Source organism: Oryctolagus cuniculus, chromosome 6, assembly GCF_964237555.1.
Source record: "Oryctolagus cuniculus chromosome 6, mOryCun1.1, whole genome shotgun sequence".
In the NCBI taxonomy this organism is placed as follows: Eukaryota; Metazoa; Chordata; class Mammalia; order Lagomorpha; family Leporidae; genus Oryctolagus; species Oryctolagus cuniculus.
Window position 1 is genome coordinate 33925027 of NC_091437.1, and position 21422 is coordinate 33946448.

Consider the following 21422-nt stretch of genomic DNA (forward strand, 5'->3'; position numbering starts at 1 on the left):
GTTTTAGCGCACACTCTCAGTGTCGGTGTCAGGGAGCCCACAGAGGCAGGAGCTGCAGAGGTGCTTACTGGGGAGGTGGTGGTGGGGTGCTAAGACAAAAGTGAATCTGGACTAAGCAGATACAGGTACACACAGAAGACAGCACCATAAACACACACCACCTGCTCCTGCAAGGGGTCACAGTGGGAACGGCAGCTGTCCAGTGGGCAGCTGCTCCTCCCCACACACCGTAAGGCAGAGCTGGAAATCCTGAGGCCTCAAACAGCTGCTGGCCGCGAGGCACCGTTTTCTTCCTCCTCACTCGTTTGTCAGGTAGGCAGGTACAGGCTCCGACCCCCTGGGTTTCTTTTGGCTCCGTCCATCCAACATCTGCTTTTGTTTCCTGAGGGAGCACCATCAGCCTGAAATATGCTTTAAGAACCCTGGCAGTGATTCAGTGTAGAAAAAGGAGAAGGAAGAATTTGTAAGGCTGAATATTTTCCTAAATTCCTGGCACACCTGAATCTGCTCCTTGGCAAAGGGGCTGGACAAATTGGCAGGAACGCCCGGTAAGTTACACAACTCAGGGTATTTGCTGCCCTCTACTGATAAAATTGAAGACTACCAGGTGGTTTGAAAAGAGGCTTTTCAGTAGACTATTGAACTTATGAATACGTTGTCATTAACTTATGTATAACTTATGCAGGTTCTTTTTTTAAAATGAGAAATAGTTCTTTTTTAAAATTTATTGACAGGTAGAGTTACAGACAGTGAGAGAGAGAGACAGAGAGAAAGGTCTTCCTTTCATTGGTTCACTCCCCAAATGGTTGCTATGGCTGGCGCTGCACCAATCCAAAGCCAGGAGCCAGGTGCTTCCTCCTGATCTCCCATGCGGGTGCAGGGCCCAAGGACCTGGGCCATCCTCCACTGCCTTCCCGGGCCACAGCAGAGAGCTGGACTGGAAGAGGAGCAACCGGGACTAGAACTGGCGCTCATATGGGATGGCACCGCAGGCAGAGGATTAACCTAGTGTGCCACAGCGCCAGCCCCTTATGCAGGTTCTGTGTGAGACATTGCATATAACGGTGCAAAAAAGTATAGATGAGAGCCCTGTTCTCATGGAACTGACATTCTAGCAAGGAGAAGACCTTGGTGTAAGTCAAGAAGCAGGAATGTTGGAAGTGCTTGAAGGGAATTAGCAGAGCACTGCGCAGAGGAGGCAGCGCGACCTCATGCTGGGCGGGGGAGGCCAAGCCGGCTTTGCCCTGGGCAGGGCCAGGGGCTCTCCTGGTAGACGGGGAAGTGGTGTAGAGTCCAGGGGCAGAAAAGAGCTGTGTGGGGCCCTAAGTTCATGGTGGCATGGAGGACAGCTGTGGGGGGAAAGGCAGAGAGGTAGACCAGGGCCAGATCACAGAGGGGTCCAGTAGCTCTTGAAGGAGCTTGGATTGTATCGTGGGGAAACTTAATTCAGAAGAGGAAGTTTCTGCCTGTTCCTTTCAGTGGTATATATTCGCTGTTGGATAACAGGAAAAGTTGTTTTCAGAACTGCGTGGTGCATACATGGAGGAAGCGTGGAGCAGACTGTCCTGTCCCCTGTTTGGGCAATGGATGGTAGGGTAGGGGGACAAGAGGAGGAACCAGAGCAGGCGGTGCTGTGTTGCAGGCAGGTTGGGGAGCTAACAGGAACAGAGGGATTGGAGGCGTCTTTGGAGTCCCATCCTCAGTACCTGCTGGTAGATTGTATACGGAATACAGTAAGAAAGAGAGGGAGAGGGAGATGGAGAGAGGCAGAGAGAGTGTATGTGTGTTGTGAAGGTTGGGAGGGCAAGGCAGCAACGCTGTGGGCAGGCTCCGTGCCTGGTTCCTCATGGGCTGCCGGGACAGGGCCATGGGTATGCACGCCTTGTTCTCATTCCTTCCATGCAGCCTGGGTAAGTAGACATGCCAGGGCTCAGGGAAGCATCCGCATAAAGCAGACCACAAAGCCTTTTGCTGATATACAAAGCCTCCCAGAGACATCAGGCGATGAGAGTGACTGCCCCGCGGGCTCCTAAAAGAGAGAACGTGTCGTGGCTTGAGGAAGCCACAGCAACTGGGAGGGCACGGAACTGTCTTTCCAAGCTGTATTTCAGTCTCGGCAAGGATAAGACTGGTGAAAGCGAAGTGCTAGGCTGAGGCCCACGTGGCTCTGAATCTGTTGGGAAAGGCTTTGTCCTCAAACCCCTCAGCAAAGCTTGCCCTTGTCTGGCCTGGGGCTGCGTCAGGGTGAGGCACGACGCACCCTGAACTTGTACCAACTCAGGGATGGCAGTGAACCTGGCCCCAGGCAGCCTTGCAGTCTGGGGAGTAAACAACATGCTGCTTCCCACCTTGTCTCCTCCCTGACCCACCTGTCAGCTAATTAGTGCGCCGCCCAGGTGTTCTTGCCCTGAGCTGCTGCCCTGCTCACCATCTGGCTGGCAGTCCTTTGATGCCCCCAGATGCCTACCAGCCCCATTCTTTCCCCACCGCCTTATTTCTCTCTTCAATATGCTCTCGCCATACGGCTAAGAATCATTTCAATCCTATGACCGATATGGCCTTGTGCTAGGCTCTGGAAAATGGACATGGAGCCAGGATGTGCAGACCCTGCTCAGAAGGCATTCCTGGCTGCTGGATAGAGGAAGAGCTGCTTTGGGGCACATGTATGTGAGTTTGGAAAGCAGAACGGTCACATGGGGTTGTGGCTGATATCTACACTGAGGGCCGACCACGTGCCGGGCCATCATCTCACAGGGTCTTCGTGCTGCCCTCGGGAGTGACTACAATTGCAATTCCCACGTTGAGATGACCACGCTGAGGCTGGGGGAGGTGACATGGCTAGTGGCTGATGGCCTGATCATGAAACCTGGACACTGCAAGGCTCAAACACACGAGCCAGAGTAATGGGGTTCCTAATAGTTTGGGGGTATTCAAACATGCTGCAGTAGCTCTGAAGCCACTCTGCCTTTTATTTCCCCTTAATCTCTCATCTCCACACACACACAGCACACCCTCATCTATACCCACATTCTGATCCTGACCCTTTGGACCATAATGACATTTTGACATTGAATCAAAATTATACCAACATTGTTCATTGTTGCATGCTCATTCAGAAAGCATTCCCAGGCGCAAACACAATATAATCCAATAAATGTCAATAAAGTCAATAGATAATCTCAATAAGCACTAATCCATTTATGGCTTAATTTTTTTAATATTATACCATTAAAAACTTTTTGCTTTTAATCTTTTTTCTTTACTACAGTTATTTCTGACAACAGTTATCTTTTTTTTTTTTTTTTTGACAGGCAGAGTGGACAGTGAGAGAGAGAGACAGAGAGAAAGGTCTTCCTTTGCCGTTGGTTCACCCTCCAATGGCCGCCGCGGCCGGTGTGCTGCGGCCGGCGCACCGTGCTGATCCGATGGCAGGAGCCAGGAGCCAGGTGCTTTTCCTGGTCTCCCATGGGGTGCAGGGCCCAAGCACCTGGGCCATCCTCCACTGCACTCCCTGGCCACAGCAGAGGGCTGGCCTGGAAGAGGGGCAACCGGGACAGAATCCGGTGCCCCGACCGGGACTAGAACCCGGTGTGCCGGCGCCGCTAGGCGGAGGATTAGCCTAGTGAGCCACGGCGCCGGCCAACAGTTATCTTTTTTGTGAAAGACTTATTTTACTTATTTGAAAGGCAGAGTGACAGAGAGGCAGAGGTAGAGACCTTCCATCTGCTGCTTCATTCCTCAAATGGCCACAGTGGCTGGGTGTAGGCCAGGTGCTTGGAACTCCTTCTGGGTCTCCCATGTCAGTGGCAGGGTCCCAAGCACTTAGGCCATCTTCTGCCGCTTTCTTAGACACATCAGTAGGGAGCTGGATTAGATGTGAAGTAGCTTTGATAGAGTGGCAACTTCACGCACCACACAACACCATCCTCCATTGTGTGAATTTTAAAATGAAAGTTTAAATCACCCAGCAGTTCTGTCTGTGTCTAATATTACAAATTTTAGGTATTATTTATGTGAAGTTTTTTTAAAGATTTTTTAAAAATTTATTTGAGAGGTAGAGTTACAGACAGATAGAGGGAGAGACAGAGAAAAAGGTCTTCCATCCACTGGTTCACTCTCCAAAAGGCTGTAATGGCCAAAGCTGAGCCAATCCGAAGCCAGGAGCCAGGAGCTTCCTCTGGTGCAGGGTCCCAAGCACTTAGGCCATCCTCTACTCCTTTCTCAGGCCACAGCAGAGAGCTGGATCGGAAGTGGAGGAGCTGGGAGACGAAACAGCTCCCAAATGAGATGTGGGCACTGCAGGCAGAGGCTCAGCCTCCAGCGCCACAGCGCCAGCCCCATTATGTGAAGTTTTTTCATGACTGTTACTGCTTACCAGACCTTATAGTTTTTCATGACTGTTATCGCTTACCAGATCTAACCTCGTGACTCAAATTTTGTAGATATGCATTTCAAGATTTTATCTTCAGCTAAGTTTTAGTTAATGCTATATGCAGTCATAGCCACTTTCAGTTTTGTGTTGGTTATTTTTTGCCAGAAATTTGCATTATGAATTGGATAGCAGAGTGTCTTATCTTTCTCTTTTTCTTTCTCTTTCTCTTTCTCTTTCTCTTTCTCTTTCTCTCTCTCTCTCTCTCTCTCTTTCTGTCTGTCTTTCAAAAGCAGAGTTATGGAGGGGAAAGAGAGAGAGAGAGAGAGAGAGAGAGAGAGAGAATATCTTCCATCCACTGGTTCACTCCCTAAATGCCCACAACAGCCAGAGCTTTGTTATCTACTTTTTGGAGGATTTGATTTATTCCTCTGAGAGGGAGAGAGAGAGAATTTGCTCCTCTCTACTGGTTCCTTCCTCAAATGTCCTTTGCTGGGGCTGGGCTGAGGTCAAAGCCAGGAGCTTGGAATGCAATCCAGGTCTCCCATGAGAACAATCACTTGACTATCCCTGCTGCCTCCCAGGGTCTGCATTAGCAGGAAACTGGAGTCAGGAGTCAGAGGCAGTTATGAAACCCAAGCACTTACCTTCCAGGCCCAGCACCCACCCTTGTCACTGACCTTTTAGCACGATCGTTTTGGCCTATCAAGTTCTTCAACATCAAGAGACTTTTGTTCTTCAGGGCACTTCTGGTAAGTTTCTATTTAAAGTTCATGAAGTTTTTGACGAGTTGCCAATGCAGCTGTGTGGGCTGTAGTCATTTTACTTCCATCTTCCTCCACATTCTATATTGTTCTCAAACATCCTAAGTGTGTGGTGATAACGGAGTTCACTAGGCAGGAGATTTGGATACTACACACAGTAAACCAAAGCCTATAAACAGGTCTATTAGGTTACATGTCTGTAACCAAAACTATGTACTGGATCTGTAACAAAGACAAGTTATTCCCATGTATTAGTCTAGGCTGACAATTAGAAATCTTAATGTTGGGGGCCTGTATTGTGGAGCAGCAATTAAGTCTACCACCTGCCCTGAAGGCACTCCATATGCGCACTGGTTTGAGTCCTGGCTGCTTCACTGCTGATACACTCCCTGAAAATGCACCTGCAAAAGCAGCAGAAGATGGCCCCAGTGCTTGGGCCCCTGCCACTCACACGGGAGACTTGGGTGGAGTTCCAGGTTCCTGTCTTTAGACTGGCCCAGCCTTGGCTGTTGAGACCATTTGAGGAGTGAACCAGTGGATGGAAAATCTCTCTCTCTCTCTCTCTCTCTCTGCCTCCTTATTTCTCTATAACTCTGCCTTCCAAATAAATAAATAAATAAATATTTTTTAAAAAGAAACCTGGGGGCTGGTGTTGTGGCGTAGTGAGTGAAGCCACCATCTGCAATGCCAGCATCCCATATGGGTGCTGCTTCAATACCCAGCTGTTCCACTTCCAGTCTACCTCCCTGCTAATGGCCTGGGAAAAGCAGTGGAAGATGGCCCAGATGTTTAGGCCCCTACACCCACGTGAGAGACCTGGATGAAGCTCTTGCCTCCTGGCTTCAGCCTGGCCCAGTCCTGGCCATTATGGCCATCTGGGGAGTGAACTAGCAAATGGAAAATCTCTCTCTATCTCCCTACCCCCCGGAACTCTGATTTTCAAATAAATAAATAAATATTTAAAAAAAAAAAGATATTTTGGGGCCGGTGCTGTGGCACAGTGGGTTAAAGCCCTGGCCTGAGGCACTGGCATCCCATATGGGCTCCAGTTCTAGTCCCAGCTGCTCCTCTTCTGATCCAGCTCTCTGCTGTGGCCTGGGAAAGCAGTAGAAGATGGCCCAAGTCCTTGGGCCCCTGCATCCACGTGGGAGACCCAGAAGAAGCTCCTGGAGTCTGGCTTCGGATTGGTGCAGCTCCAGCTGTTGCGGCCATCTGGGGAGTGAACCAGCAGATGGAAGACCTCTCTCTCCATCTCTACCTCTCTCTGTAACTCTGTCTTTCAAATAAATAAAATAAATCTTTAAAAAAAATATTTTAAATTTGTCCAAAATCTGCCATCAACTCCACATGCAAATCCCATCGGTTTCGTTGATTCCATCTTTTTTTTTTAATTTAAGATTTTTTATTTATTTATTTGAGAGGTAGAGTTACAGACAGTGAGAGGGAGAGACAGAAAGAAAGGTCTTCCTTCCATTGGTTCACCCCACAAATGGCTGCTACGTCCAGAGCTACGCCAATCCGAAGCCAGGAGCCAGGTACTTCTTCCTGGTCTCCCACACGGGTGCAGGCGCCCAAGCATTTGGGCCACCCTCCACTGCCTTCCCGGGCCACAGCAGAGAGCCGAACTGGAAGAGGAGCATCCGGGAATAGAACCAGCGCCCATATGGGATTCCGGCGCCATAGGTGGAGGATTAGCCAAGTGAGCCACGGCACCGGCCCGTTGATTTCATCTTTTAAACAGCTCCTGAATCTGCTCCTTCTGCTCCATGGCTGTCACTGCCTTCATTGCAGGCCTCACTGTGGTCAGTTGCAATGGCTTCCTACTGTCCTCCTAAGTGCATGCTTGCTCAGTTCTAACTCATCATTCTCACTGTAGTCAGAGATCTTCCTAAGTAGGGCTGCCATGGTGGTGCAGCATGTTAGGCTGCACTTACGAGCCAGCAGCTCATTTCAGAGCACCAGAAGGAGTCCTAGCTGCCAATCCAGCTTCCTGCTAATGCTCCTGGGAAGAGAGCAGAAGATGACCCAAGTGCCTAGGCTCCTTCCAACCACGCAGAAGACCCAGATGGGGTTGCTCACTCTTGGTGTATACTTTGCCTAGGTCTGGCTGTGGTGACCATATGGGGAGTGAAGCGGTAGATGGAAGATCTCTCTTTGTGTCTCCTTCTCTCTCTGTTGCTCTGCCTTTCAAACAAATAAATAAAACTTTAAAAATTAAAGTTTAAAAAAACAAATAGTGACTCTTCATCTACAGAATAGAAGCTCCACCACCCTTTCTTGATCCATCTGCTCCACTATTCTGTACATCAGTGCTTTAGTCCTGCTGACATTGTTATGGCCCCTAAAACAATCTCTCCAAAATACTAGCCCTAATGAACCCTTTGCTGGTCCTTGTTTGCTTCCTCTTTCCACCCCCACCAGAAAGTCTCCGTGAAAACCTAGTTTCTGCCTTGAAACCAAGCAGTGTGGCACAAAGACTCCGAGCCAGTGAAGTCGTGTGGAATGGCCTGACTGCCCCCACACCCCGAACTGCGTGAGTCCAAGCAACGTGTTTAACCTTTCTAAACCTCAGTTACTTTATCTGGAAATGGGGATTGAGAGTAACTACAGTTTATGATTGCTATGAAGAATTAAATGAGAAGTAAAATGTGAAATGTAGGAAAATGTAATGTAAAATGCTTGCACGTGCTAATTGTTCAGTAAACTTACCCATTTGTCCTGGCTAATATTTGGTTTGTCTGCCTCTGCTATACTGTGTGCTTCATGGATAGCAGCTCTTGTTTCTTTAGCAACTATGGTCTTGACTGGTACACAATTGTTCATTCAGTGTTTGCCAAACAGACACATGACTGGATGGAAGATCATCTTCTGAGTCCAAAGCTAGAACGCTGGATGTGACGTGTTTGAGCAATGGAGAGGCGTTCATGCAACTTCTCCTGTGGTGAGCTCTTGCTGTAGAAAACCGTCACCTGGTCTCATGTTCTGACACTGGCTGGGTGCTTTAAGGTCACACTACAGGTGTAAATTGTAGTTGTCAGTTTTCCCCCAGAATTCATTGAGGGGCACAGTGTTGCAAAGGCCTGGGTTCTGATCCTGTTTCTGCCACTCACTGGATATGTGACCATGGGAAGGTTAATAATTAAACTCTCACAATCTCTGTTTCCTCATCTGTAGACAAACAATGTCAGACAAGTTGATCTCAAAGATTCACTTCAGCTCTTTCATCAACTATTGTCGTAACATCTCAAGGTGATAATTTTGGGAAATTGTATATGAAAAAATCATATATGAAATAATCACATTATAATGGAATTTTAAATATTATCCTTATGTAAGATTCCTGAGATTCTGTTGCTATTGTTATTCTTTTTCATTTTGAGAAAAACATAGGATTTTAGAGCTCAAATGAACCTTACAAGAGATAAGCATTGTAGATACAAGAGGGTAACATCTGCCAACAAAGTTCAGTGAAAGAAATTGGCACTGATTTTACATAGTTGATTTTACTAACCATTTTATGTTAATAAAGAGATTGTAAATGTGTCATTATTCTGGGACAAATTCAGTTTCTATTAAAATACACACAGTGGACTTTGATACAGTTGTGTGTGTCAGTAAACAGAGAGATTGCAAATGTGTGATTGATTGTTCCAGGAAAAACACCAAGTTTGTGTAAGTTTAGAGAGCATGATCAACATTTCAGAGGAAACTTAAATAATCCTGTGGCATCCTTTTGGGAAAAAGTTGTGGAAACAAAATAGGTGGTCACCCTACAGCAATATAATCTGTGGCTCACAGATGCAAGGTAGTCTGTGAAATTAACTTAAAGGTCTGAAAAACTCATGAGTTCAAAAACCATTCATCATCTGTTGGCTGAATCAGTCAATCAGTTCGTTCCTATAGAATACAACAGAAAAGAATACCCACCCCTCCACCACCCCCCCTTAGCTAGAGAAGTAGGCTTAGTTGTATACAGGCATGCAAAGTTCTTGGATAGAGCAGAGTTCCCCAATGAAAGGGCAGGCAGAAGTGGACAGTATCATCTCTATTGGGAACACTGAATTATCAAAGTTTAATGCTCCAAAGCCATTAAACATTCAAATTGAATAACAAACTGTGCTGGTTCTGCTCCCTATCTCATTGAGCTGCTTGCTCTCTGATGATTTTGCTTGCTATCTAAGTTTGCTTATAGGGAGGACAGGAGCATCCACCTGGTCCACCTGACAGTTCTAATCCTCTTTGTAAATTAATAAGTTGGTATTTTGGTTTCTGCATATGAATTTTTTGGTGCTCAGTTTAATGTGAGTATTCTTGACTTTGGTTCCAGTCTTTTTGACAATGAAATCTATTTGGGGGATTGCAAGGCTAGGAGTGCAATCCTTAATCACTTGTATCCCTCAAAGCTGAAGTTACCCTGGGAGTTTCCTTGGCACCCTTGCAGCTGAGCCTTTTCTGGGGATAGCTCTGTACATAGTGCACACTGCTTGCCTTTAACACTGAATGAGCATCTTGTCCAATCCTTTCATTTTGCAGGTGGACAAACCTCTTTTTTTAAAAAAAAGATTTTATTTATTTATTTGAGAGGTAGAGTTACAGACAGTGAGAGGGAGAGACAGAGAGAAAGGTTTTCCATCCGTTGGTTCACTCCCCAAATGGCCATAATGGCTGGAGCTGTGCCCATCTGAAGCCAGGAGCCAGAAGCTTCTTCCGGGTCTCCCACATGGGTGCAGGGGCCCAAGGACTTCGGTCATCTTCCACTGCTTTCCCAGACCATAGCAGAGAATTGGATGGGAAGAGGAGCAGCTGGGACTCAGACTGGCACCCATATGGGATGGCAGCACCATAGGCGGAGGATTGACCTACTGCTCCACAGCACTGGCCCCCGAGGCATACCAATTGAAATGGGTGTGGTTTCCACTCTCCGTTACTTAGTATCTTTGAGAGCTAGCTATCTAAACATGCAAAATAAAGCTTTTAATTTTGAAGTAGTTTAGGACTGATATTAGAGTTGCAAAGTTAGTACCAAGATAGTCCACGACCAGCTTCTCAATATTAGCGTATTACATACCCATGATCCAATTATCAAAGTGAAGAAGAACAATACTAAGTAACGAGTTTTAATTGGATCTCCTCAGTTTCTGGCGCCAGTGGTCCTCTTCTGTTCCCAGATTCAACCTAGGATTCCACATGCCATGTAGTCCTCATGTCTCCTTTGTGGCCTTCAGCCTGTGGCAGTTTCTCAGTCTGTGTCTTTCATGACCTTGACAGTTCTGAAGAGCATTGATCAAACATTTTGTAGAATGCCCCTCAGTTTGGATTTGTTTAAAGTTTCCTTGAGTTAATGCTAAAGCTGTGGATTTGGGGGAAGGCTATCCTAGGGGCAAAGCATCCTTCTCATTCCAGCATGCAAAGGGTGCCTGCCATCACTGCTGTTTGCCCTGGTCACTTGGATAACATGGTATTCATGCCATGATATAACATGATATAACCGAGTTTCTCAACTATCAGCCTAAACTCTACTGGATGGAATCTAGTACTAAGTCAACCCATATTCAAAGACAGAAGAATTAAACTCCATTGTCTAAAGGGAAAAAAAAATCAAAGAACTTGTGAATCCCTGTTAAACCACCACAGTAATTTATAAACTTTGGGTATGGATTATTTTGAGACTATGAATTTTCCTGTTTCTCCTTAAAGTTTCATCCACTAATTTTGTAGATCTTGCTTGCAGTAATTAGCACTGTGGTTGTTACAATGGTAGTTTTTTACTTTCTTCATCTCTTTTACATTTATTAGAAACAATATTTTCATTTTTTAAGATTTATTTGTTTATTTGAAAGTCATAGTTAGAAAAAGAGAGAGGAGGAGCATGAGGAGGAGGAGGAGGAGAGAGAGATAAATCTTCCATCCGCTGATTCACCGCCTTGATGTCTCCAATGGGCCAGCACTAGACCAGATTGAGGCCAGCAACCAGGAGCTTCATCCAGGTCTCCTACGTGGGTGTTAGGAACCCACACACTTAGGCCATATTTTGCTGCTTTTCCCAGGCTATTACCAGGGAGCTGGATTGCAAGTAGAACAGTTGAGATGTGAACTGGTGGCCATGTGTGATGCAGGTGTCACAGCTGGTGGGTTGCCTTACCAGATGTGCACAATGTTGGCACCAAGAAACAATATTTTTAGTAGACCCTGAGTGTTTTGGGATCTGGCATGTTTTTGTGTGGTTCCTTCACTTGGTGAACTTGGATAATCCCTTCTCCTGTAAATAACCTTTCTAGTAGAAGACAGATTCACAGTTTCCTTCACTACTGCCCTCTTGTGGTCATCAGATTCCCTCTACATTTTGGCATTAAAAGAATAAAAAGCACACCTAACATTGTTAGGTTTTCAACAAAAACATGAGATTTGAGTTATCTTAATATCCGTTATGAGGATGCTCTTATTCTTTTCTTAAAAGTTTATCGGCTGGCGCCACGGCTCACTAGGCTAATCCTCCGCCTTGTGGCGCCGGCATACCGGGTTCTAGTCCCGGCTGGGGTGCCGGATTCTGTCCCGGTTGCCCCTGTTCCAGGCCAGCTCTCTGCTGTGGCCCGGGAGTGCAGTGGAGGATGGCCCAGGTGCTTGGGCCCTGCACCCCATGGGAGACCAGGGTAAGTACCTGGCTCTTGCCATCGGATTAGTGGGGTGCGCCGGCCGCAGCGCACCAGCTGCGGCGGCCATTGGAGGGTGAACCAACGGCAAAGGAAGACTTTTCTCTGTCTCTCTCTCTCACTGTCCACTCTGCCTGTCAAAAAAAAATTAAAAATTAAAAAAAAAAGTTTATCTATTTTTATTTGACAAGCAGAGTGATGGAGGGGGTTGGAGACAGAGAGGGAGATCCATCTTCCATCCACTGGTTGATTTCCCAAATGCCCGCAGCAGCTGGAGCTGGGCAGTGTGAAGGCAGGAGTCAGAAACCCCATCCAGGTCTCCCACATGAGGACTCAAGCACTCGTGTCATTGTCTGTTGCCTCCCAGGATCTCAAGTAGGAATCTTGATCGCAAGTGGAGGTGGGACTCGATCCTAGACACTCCCATATAGGATGTAGGCAACCCAAATGACAGCTTAACTCATTATGCCACGATACCTGCCCATTCTTATTCTTTACATATCTAATCTAGATCTGTGTTGGCATAGCTGCTGTCATGATTCAATTTTACTTTCTTTTCTGTGGTTAAACACTAATGTAAGTGGATATGTTTTGCTATATATCATTTTATTTTTTAAAAAGATTTATTTTATTTATTTGAAAGAGTTACAGAGAGAGGTACAGACAGAGAGAGAGGTCTTCCATCCACTGGTTCACTCCTCAGATGGCCACAATGGCAGGAGCTGCGCTAATCTGAAGCCAGGAGCTTCCTCCAAGTCTCCCACATGGGTGCAGGGGCCCAAGGACTTGGGCCATCTTCTACTGCTTTCCCAGGCCATAGCAGAGATCTGGATCAGAAGAGGAGCAGCCGGGACTAGAACCGGCGCCCATATGGGATGCTGGCGTCTCAGACCAGGGTGTTATCCTGCTGTGCCACAGTGCCGGCCCCACTGTATATCATTTTAAACAAAAAAAAATTTTTTTTTGACAGGCAGAGTGGACAGTGAGAGAGACAGAGAGAAAGGTCTTCCTTTGCCGTTGGTTCACCCTCCAATGGCTGCCGCAGCCGGCGCGCTGCGGCCGGCGCACCGCGCTGATCCGATGGCAGGAGCCAGGAGCCAGGTGCTTTTTCCTGGTCTCCCATGGGGTGCAGGGCCCAAGCACTTGGGCCATCCTCCACTGCACTCCCTGGCCACAGCAGAGGGCTGGCCTGGAAGAGGGGCAACCGGGACAGAATCCGGTGCCCCAACCGGGACTAGAACCTGGTGTGCCGGCGCCACTAGGCGAGGATTAGCCTAGTGAGCCGCGGTGCCGGCCTTTAAACAAATTTTTTAAGTGTAAGAAAATGAAACCTTATTTATTTTCTTTAAAACCAAACAACTAGGAAAATATATCACAGCATTCCAACAGTGAACCAATGAGCGATATTATCATTTCAGCAAGTACTTAAAAAAAAAACAAAGGCCTGTATCAAAAAATGGTAAGTTGCCATCCAGGGGTACAACATTGTATGTTGTACGGCCCCAGATAAAAATGGGATTTGGTCATGTGGGGCTGCCTCCCCTTCCTTTGCTCTCAGGGAGTTGCGACTTGTCCTAGCCCAGGGTGCTTGCTTTTTCTCCTTTGGCTTTCCTGTTGCTAGGGGGTTGTCTGAATAAGGCTCTGTTAATTCAGGAGCTACGTAAACAATGCTGTATTTGGCTTTCATCTCGTTCTGTTACAGAAAACTCACGTGTTCCTAAGCCCAGCACTTCACAGCCCTCTTAGTTTTGTAGCCAGCAGTTCGCCCTTTACCATTCATTCCTAGATGCTGGTTTAGATCATGGTCAAAACTCCCTTCCCTTCCAGGGGAAAGCGTCCCTGAGGTTTGTCCTGGTACTCTGCGGGAGAGGAGCTCTGCTTCCCTACCCCGTGTGACACGGCTTCTCCAGGCTGAAATGTGCAGTGCGTACGAATGTCAGGAAATGCTCACCCACATCTTGGTGGCCAGAGAGCGACAGCCACAAGGAGTCTTTCACAATCATTCCAAACTATTCTCCCTCCCAGCTACACATCTTAAATCAACTTCATGTCCTAGTACATAAAACAAAACCGAGCAAAACAAAGACCCAGCTCTGTCCTTTCTCCTGCTCAGTTAGTGACCTCATGGATTTTGCTTTACAGCTATGGAAACTGGTGTGATGACACCTCTGTGAAACAGGAGGTGGGCCACAAAAGAAGTCCCTGTCCTCAGACTCCACCAGACTGCAGGCATATTAGATGAACCCACAGCCTACTGGTAGCTGAGTAGTCAGGAGGAATCTGAGGGCCTGGCACTGTGGTACAGTGGGCTAGGCCTCTACCTGCAGTGCTGGCATCACATATGTCCCAGCTGCTCCTCTTCCGATCCAGCTTTCTGCTATGGCCTGGGAAAGCAGTAGAGAGGATGGCTCAAGTCCTTGGGCCCCTGCACCCATGTCGGGGACCCGGAGGAGGCTCCTGGCTCCTGGCATCGGGTCAGCTCAGCTCCAGCCATTGCGGCCATCTGGGGAGTGAACCAGCGGATGGAAGACCTTTCTCTCTCTGTCTGTAACTCTAACTCTCAAATAAATAAATAATCTTTTTTTAAAAAAAATCTGAAACTTTGAAAGGTTCTGACTTGGTACAAGGGAGGGCCCTGCTGCCAGGATGAACAGTTTCCACATGAAATTTATGTTTGAAAACACTCTTCCATGCTATCTCTGACCCAAATTTTAGCACAAGGTTTTTTTTTTTTTCCCATTTCACTTGCAGGGGTTGAAATATAAAGGAACCATTGTCCAAAGGCAAGTGACATCTGCTTTAAACTTGTTGTCTTCCTTAAAGTAATTCATAAAAGACTGAATTCCCATTCTTCTTTTTAAATAGATGATTTCCCTCAGCCCTGAGGGTCGTCGGGAAGCTTTCATTTCCCAGTGGATGAGAGCAACTGCGTCTTCTTGGTCATGGTCAGGATGAGGTGCATGTGGTCATCCACAGACTTGGTCATACAACCGTCCAGCTGCTGCCTCGCCTGTAGCCCCTTCTTCCCTGCATCTACTGAATCTTTGGTTTTGTTGTCACAGTGCATGTTGTACTGGGCCAGGAACTTCTCCAACTCGCTTGTTCCCAAGCCCTGGACTTGAGTCAGACACATGGCAGGGTTTCATGCACTGGTGCACCTGCTGCCTAGACACCCTAGACACCCGGACGTCCTTACAACAGCAGGTGCTGCACTGGAACACGAGGCCCTGCATCTTGCAATGTTCTTCCTTTCTAGATTCTTCACGATGGAGTTCATAGCCGCTTGTATCCAGAGCTGCTACAGCTCCACCATGGCAACCCCGTATCCCAGTTTAAATACTTTGGTGCAGTTCTTTACATTTTAATGTTTCAGGGGCTCAGAATATTTCTTTACTAATGAAAAATTTCAAATATTAAAAAGCCGAGAGGGTAATATAAACCCTTATTTTTAAAAAATATTTATTTATGGCCGGTGCCGCGGCTCACTAGGCTAATCCTCCGCCTAGCGGCGCCGGCACACCGGGTTCTAGTCCCGGTCGGGGCGCCGGATTCTGTCCCGGTTGCCCCTCTTCCAGGCCAGCCCTCTGCTGTGGCCAGGGAGTGCAGTGGAGGACGGCCCAGGTGCTTGGGCCCTGCACCCCATGGGAGACCAGGAAAAGCACCTGGCTCCTGCCATCGGATCAGCGCGGTGTGCCGGCCGCAGCGCGCTGGCCGCGGCGGCCATTGGAGGGTGAACCAACGGCAAAGGAAGACCTTTCTCTCTGTCTCTCTCTCTCACTGTCCACTCTGCCTGTAAAAAAAAAAAAAAAAAAAAGTTTAAAAAAAATGTTTATTTATGTATTTGAAAGAGTTATACAGAGAGAAGCAGAGAGAAGGAGGGGTGAAGAGGTAGAGAGAGAGAGAAAGAGAAAGAGAGTCTTCCACCTGTTGGTTTACTCCTCAATTGGCTGCAATGGTTGGAGCTGTGCCGATCTGAAGCCAGGAGCCAGGAGCTTCTTCCAGCTCTCTTATGCAAGTGCAGGAGCTCAAGGCCTTGGGCCATCTTCTACTGCCTTCCCAGGCCATAGCAGAGAGCTGGATTGGAAGTGGAGCAACCAGAACACGAACCAGTGCCCTTATGGGATGCCGGCACTGCAGGCAGCAGCCTTAATGCTACGCCACAGTGCCGGCTCCTATCATTCAGTTTCTTTTCTTTTTTTTTAAGATTTATTTGAAAGTTGGAGTTACACAGAGAAGGAGAGACAGAGGCAGAGAGAGAGAGAGAGAGAAAGTTCTTCCAACCACTGGTTCACCCCCCAGTTGGCCTCAACGGCTGTTGTTGTGCCAACCCAAAGCCAGGAACCAGGAGCTTCTTCCAGGTCTCCCAGGCAAGTGCAGGGGCCCAAGGGCTTGGGCCATCTTCTACTGCTTTCCCAGGCCACAGCAGAGAGCTGGATTGGAAGTGGAACAGCCAAGACTCGAACCGACGCCCATATGAGATGCTGGCACTTTAGGCAGGGCTTTACCTGCTACACCACAATGCTGGCTCCTATCATTCAGTTTCAGCAGTCATCAAGGTATAGTCAGTTTTACTTTTAAAAAAATCTGTGATCCTCTTCTGTTACCGGGCACTCTCTTTCCCCATCCTTTCAATCTCCCACACTGGTTTATTTTGAAGCTAACCCATATACTACATTTCTTCATCTGAAAATCTTCAGAGGTATGAGAATGTTTCTGGTGTCAAGTGCAAAGGGTAATTAATTAATTAATTTGCTCAATGACTTGTTGATGGCCATTGAACTAAGGAGAAAAAGTGATTTAAAAACAGGAATGCAGGACAGGCATGGCATAGCAGGTGAAGCTGCCGCTTACAACATGGGCATCCCATAGCGGAGCACTGGTTTCAGTCTCAGCTGCTTTGCTCTGATCTGGTTTCCTGCTAATATGCCTGGGACAGAAGTAGAAGATGGCCACCTGCCATCCATGTGGTAGACCAGGATGGAGTTCCTGGCTCCTGTTTTGCCTGGCTGTTGTAGCCATTTGGAGAGTGAACCAGCTGATAGAACTCTCTTCCTCTTTCTCTCTCTTCCTCTTTCTCTCTCTCTTCAATTTTCTCTGATGCTTTATCAAATAAATAAATAAATCTTTAAAAATGTACACATTGCATATTCTCTTGGAGTCTATATTCAACTGGACATTGACGTTGCTATATGAGTGACCTTAGTTACCTAACGTCTTATATTCTCTTTTTTTCAGTTTCTTCATATGTAAAAAGGGAATAGGAGTGATACCTCACTTAGGTGATTGTTGTGAAGAGTAAATGGATGATGTATGGCAATTTGGGCATCAAAATGATTGACTGAGAGTGGCCATTTGGCACAGGTGTTAAAATGCTGCTTGAGGCTGGCACCGCGGCTCACTAGGCTAATCTTCCGCCTAGCGGCGCCGGCACACCGGGTTCTAGTCCCGGTCGGGGCTCCGGATTCTGTCCCGGTTGCCCCTCTTCCAGGCCAGCCCTCTGCTGTGGCCAGGGAGTGCAGTGGAGGATGGCCCAAGTGCTTGGGCCCTGCACCCCATGGGAGACCAGGAAAAGCACCTGGCTCCTGGCTCCTGCCATCGGATCAGCGCGGTGCGCCGGCCGCAGCGCGCCGGCCGCGGCGGCCATTGGAGGGTGAACCAACGGCAAAGGAAGACCTTTCTCTCTGTCTCTCTCTCTCACTGTCCACTCTGCCTGTCAAAATAAATAAATAAATAAATAAAATAAAATGCTGCTTGAGGCACCCACATTCCGTATCAGGGTGTTTGGGTGTGAATCCTGGCTCCACTGTTGATTCCAGCCTCCTGCTAATGCACATCCTGGGAGGCAGTGGGTGATGGCTTGAATTCTGTGGTCTCTGTCACTCATGTGGGAGACCCAGAAGGAGTTCTGCGATCTGGATTTAGCTGTACCTGTTGCAGGTATTTGGGAAGTGATCCAGTAGATGGAAGATCTCTCTCTCTCTCTGCCTTTCAAATAAAAATTTACAAATTGATTGTAATTGATTCAGACACACTTAATCTATTGAAAATCTGTGAGTTCATATAATACTTAAAGAAGAAATCAGAAAAAGTCATGTCTCTGGTTGAAATTCCTATCAATCCATCTTTTTACACTGAAAGTTGATAAAGGGAAAGAATTTATACATTTTAAAAATAGAAATTTTACTTTAGAGAAGCTGAATAGCTTTTGCTATTGAAGGAAATCTCTAATTTATAAAAGACTGAGCTAGTAAATTTAGCCAGTAATATATAATTAGAAAATCATTAGTTTGCCATCCCTAAGGAATGGGATGTATTGATTCAGAAAGAGATAAAACCATCAGAACATTAGGTTAATGGTTGACAGGTAGGTTGACCATTCATCCCATTTTGACTGAGATGGTCCTAATTTATGACTCTTGTCCATTCTTACTTGTGAGTAGTGCTCCTTTCATTTTCGAACATGATGGTTTGGATGATAAATTATAGGGTCACCCTATTGATAAGGAACTGGACATTTGTATGAAACCAAAGTAGGAGCATGCAGAAAATACTGATTACAATAGAAAAATTACAATAGAAAAAAAAGTCACAATAGCCGTCATCACCTTTTACTCAGTGTCAATCTTAGAACCACCAATGGTAGGACAATCAGACATTCATGTATTTTCTGATGTGATATAACTGAAATATGTGCATTATCTATAAAGTTCTCTTAATATGAAGTTGATTGAATCTGATCAGATCTTCAGATCTAACTTCCTGCTTACAGGAAATGTAAAAATTTGGGGAAGTAATGAGACAGATCTAGAAGGTGAAACTGGCCTGGTCTTCAGCCAGTCAATGTCATGCTAAAAGGGATTGTTGTAGGTAAAAAGTATCTGGAGGAACACAGCAACTAGATGCATTGCTCAGTTCTAAGTTGGATCCTGATTTGGCCAAACCAGCTGGAAGGGACATGCTGGGGACAGCTGGCGAAGGTTGAATATGGATTTGGTATCGTTAATTTTGGTAGGTATGAAAACATTATGTTTGCTGTTTAGAAAATCATGGGATTTAAAAAATGCATACTGAAATATTTAGTATGTCGAAAGTTAGGATGCCTGGAATTTCATGAAAATACTTCAGCATTAAAATTATAAAGTGAGTTGGTAGGTTAAAAGATAAAATATGTAAAACATGTATAAAATGTTCAAGGTTATGATATGTAAAAACAAGTAGCTGGAATGTCTAGAAGATGTTTAGACCACCAAAGACTATAACAGGGGGAATTACTTAGGGTAGCAGAGGTTAGACACTTTCTCTGAAGAATGGCTCCTTGAGGAAGTAATGCATAAACTGAGACTTGAAAGGGTGTCTGACCCAGTGGTCTCCTCCCGAGAGTCAGCCCCTGTGTAATCGCTGCCTTTTAAGTGGGTGTGCAATGACTGCCTTGCTTCTCATGAACAGAATATGGGCAAAAACGATGGAAACCCACTTCCCATAGTACGTTGTGAAAAGGCTGTGGCTTCTCTCTTGGGCATTCTACATCTTAGATTGCTTGTCCTGGGAGGACACTGCAGAGATCATTCCTACGGAGCAGTCTACATGGCACGTCCTCCGTCTGACAACCTGTGAGGAACCGACACAAGCCAGCCAGCAGGTGAGTGAACTCAGAAGCTGAGCCTTCAATGAATGGCAGGTGAGTCTTGCAGCCTGGTCGACATCCTGATGGTGGCCTCGTGAGGAACACGGGGCCGGAGTCTCCTAGGCTGTGCCTGGATTCCCGACCCATGGAAGCTGTGAAAAAATTAGTTGTGTTGCTTCCAGCTCCTGGGTTTGGGGATGATTTGTTATGCAGCAATAGGTACCTAATACAGATAGAATTGTTTGAGTGAACGAGGGCAACACAAGCAATATAGGCAGAGGCAAAACACAGGAAATGAGTGTCCCAGGTGAAAAGAAGGGGTACCTTTGAGGCAGTGAAAGAAATCATAGGTGAGCAGAACTTGGAACGTCATGAGAAAGATGGAGCCGTAGAGCTGGTATGGCAGAGATTTGAAAGCTACAAAGACCACGTTAAAATCTGTTCTTTATACCAATAGATAACAAGGAGCCATTGAAGTTGGAAGTGAGGGCTGCTTTCGAAGCTGAATCGCAGCTTCTCCGGGGGCGAGGGTGACAACTAAATTGGGGGAAGAGTTGAATCATCCAAGGGTGGTTCTGAAAAATGGATGCCAGCGCCTTTCTCAGGTCAGACTCTGAAAAAGTCACCAGTGCTCTGGGCCTTACTCTGCTTACACAAAACTGGCACGGAGATCAACGCATGAATCAATACCAGATAATACCCAGGAACCAGCTGGAGTTTTCTCTCTGAAGAATTTGTAGCCAGAGATAATGAGAGGTTTGGCAGAGGTGGGTGGCTACCCTGGAGGGAGGTGAGAGCTGACTGTTGCCCTTAAATTCATGAATAGAGTGAGTGAGAGGAGGAGCAGGGTTTGCAGAACGAGGAGACCAGAGCAAAGGGCAACGACAGATGGAGAGCAGCCTCAGCGTGGCCTCTGAGAGGAAAAGGAGCAGGAGGGAAGCCGGTGCCCTCCTCCCAGCTTTGCAGTCGCTGTGAGGGTCAGGGTGATGGTGTCTGCCTGCCTGCCTGTCTGTCCGTGGGTTTCAGGACTTCTCAGTTTCCTCATCAATATGCAGTTTACTCATGCGAATTTGCAATTCTTTGTAACAGCAACAAGAAAAATAGAGATTTCTGCACAATAAACAATTTGACCTCTACACATTAAAAAAAAGGTGTGTTGGGGGAGGGCTGGTAGATTCAAAGTTTGTAGAAAATGGAATTAAAAGATAAGTTGATTTTTATTTATTTTCATCTTACTTGAAAGATAGTGAGAGAGATTTTTTCCATCCACTGGCTCACTCTCCAGTCTGAAGCCAGGAGCCAGGAACTCCAACCAGGTCTGTCATAGGAGTGTCAGGAACCCAAGTGCTTGAGCCATCATCTTCTGCCTCCCAGGGTGCACATTAGCAGGAAGGTGGATCAGAAGGAGAGGAACCAAGAGCCAAACTCCAGTACGTGACTCCGGTACCCGAAGTGGCATCTCAGCTGTCCCACATGCCTGCTCCAAGATTCAGTGTTTTTTGAATGAATATTGTTTTCTAATTATAAGCAGCTGACTTAGCAGATGTGGCACTTAGGGATTTTATGGAGGGCTGACTATACATTTAATCTACTTGAAAATAAGATTACAAAAGAAATTAAATATCTTAAACTATATTTAGGTATAGATAACATGCTAGAAGTCAGTAGATAATGAACTTTCAGTGGATCTGCAAGGAGTTTCTTCACACTGTTTTCATCCTTTATAAATGCCAGTGACTCACTTTCCACAGGGTGCCCACTTTGAGTCAGTGTTCTCAGCAGTGGGGATTCAGCTGTAATGAGCCCTCCATGCCAGTATTATTTTCAGAGTAAGTTGGCCAGCACTTGGGGATGAATACTGATGTTGAAAAAAGAATCGAACGCCCCACTTTTAGTTTTTTGTTCAAATGTCACATCTTTACTGAAATGTTACCATCCCTTCTCCAATTACTCATGCTCAGAACTCTGTGTTTAGCACTTACCACATTTTATCAGACATAACTGATTGGGAATAT

General features: G+C 46.4%; 1 pseudogene; it reads right to left on the reverse strand.

Moving 5' to 3' along the window:
• Positions 1-14525: 14525 nt before the first annotated feature.
• LOC100338308 (protein FAM136A pseudogene) lies at positions 14526-15097 on the reverse strand (annotated as a pseudogene).
• Positions 15098-21422: the final 6325 nt, after the last annotated feature.